General features: G+C 34.0%; 1 protein-coding gene across 1 annotated transcript in view; it reads left to right on the top strand.

Annotated features, from left to right (window-relative positions):
• Positions 1-1,595, top strand: part of LOC119830955 — a 6,927-nt gene that overhangs the window by 306 nt on the left and 5,026 nt on the right. The window lies entirely within an intron of this gene.

Here is a 1,595-nt window from a genome sequence, read left to right as displayed (position 1 = left end):
CACGATGTTTTCCTTCACCGTTTAAGCAGTGGTGATGTTATCCACATGCGCAGATGAATTGAAAAATCAATTTATTTCCTGCACGCTCGCCCGGTCTCGAACCCCGACTTATCGTTTTTTAAGTCCGAGGTTCTCACCACTGAGCCACCACTGCTTTACGTGTGCTTACGTGTACATAATTTTGTTACAGAATGTCAATTTGGCAAGCAAGCAAAAGAGCTTGGATCAACTTGGTTTGCTGACTTGGGTCCTCCGTTTGGTGTCATGTACTGCATCAAATGTGAGTGTATACCGGTACGTACTTCTTCTTTTTAATTTCAATTATCTTTGTAAGATTAGTTTTATTTTTATTACTACAAATTACATACTATGAAATCATATGAATCGGTCTCGCGACACTAAGAGTTCCGTGCAAAATATCTAATGGATAATGAGCAAAAATTATTGGTCACCCATTCCATTTATGACCGTGTTAATCGTTGCTTAACCTCCATTGTTTATTTTTTGTTATAGTCATGTCTGTCTGAAAATTTCAACTGCTTAACTATCACGGTTCGTGACATACTGCTAGGTTACTGACGGATGGACAGACAGACAGACAAACGGACAGCGACGTCTTAGAAATTGCCGAGTCTTAGATTAGGCTTAATACTTGGGGTCTGTTCCCAAAGGGTAACTCTAAAAATAATAAAATATTTGAGAATTTGAGACTTGAAAATTTATTTATATTTAAATATATTCTGTCCTTTTTTTTTGAACTTGATAAAATATCAGTCTCTGGATCAATATTTAAGATTAAGCTCGTTTATTGTTTTGTTTCGTTAAGTTTTATTTGAACACTAAAATCTCATTACATATCTTATAATAAAAAAAAAACATCAACTTGGACAGCATTTCATAAATAATTAAAAAAAAACAATGCTTGTTATTAGCCAAGACGGTGATAAACGGTGTAATGAAGAGCATGTTTGAAGGGCGGCATTTTTCTATGAATGTGCAGGTTCTACTTAAAGCGGTTTTACTACATTTTTAAGTAAAGCCTTTATTTTAATTAAATGTATAAATATAGACTTCGTAGATTGAGTGTTTTCATAATCAGGTTGAATACTGGTTGTTTAATTTTAGGCGGAATTATTGACAATATTGATTGTTTGATGATGTTTTTTTTTTATCATGTTTTTTCAGTAACAATTAGCAGTACGATAATATACGATACATAAACGATAATCGTACCTAGGCCCTGAATGTATGAATGTGCCTATGAATGTAGAAATTAATATAATTCAATGTACTAATTTTTATTTTTTTAGGTTCAAAAAAAGCGTCGCGTGGTTGCGAAGGTTCACTGTCGGAATATAAAGAATGAGTGTCCAGAGCCTTCCTGTGATACCCCGGAGTTACTTCCAGGCCGCTGCTGCAAAACGTGTCCTGGGGATGTTAATTGTGAGTAAAATTTTAATTATCAGTTATCCGACGTTATTAACTGTTTTTTAGTAAACTGTATTAGGGCTAATCTCATAATATCCGTACCTACTCGAAGGATTTTAGGTACATTTTAAGGTTTATATGTTAAAATCTAGTGCATCAATGACACA

Source organism: Zerene cesonia, chromosome 12, assembly GCF_012273895.1.
Source record: "Zerene cesonia ecotype Mississippi chromosome 12, Zerene_cesonia_1.1, whole genome shotgun sequence".
Taxonomy (NCBI): domain Eukaryota; kingdom Metazoa; phylum Arthropoda; class Insecta; order Lepidoptera; family Pieridae; genus Zerene; species Zerene cesonia.
The sequence above is the reverse complement of the archived record's forward strand: the minus strand, read 5'-3'. Positions and strand labels throughout refer to the sequence as shown.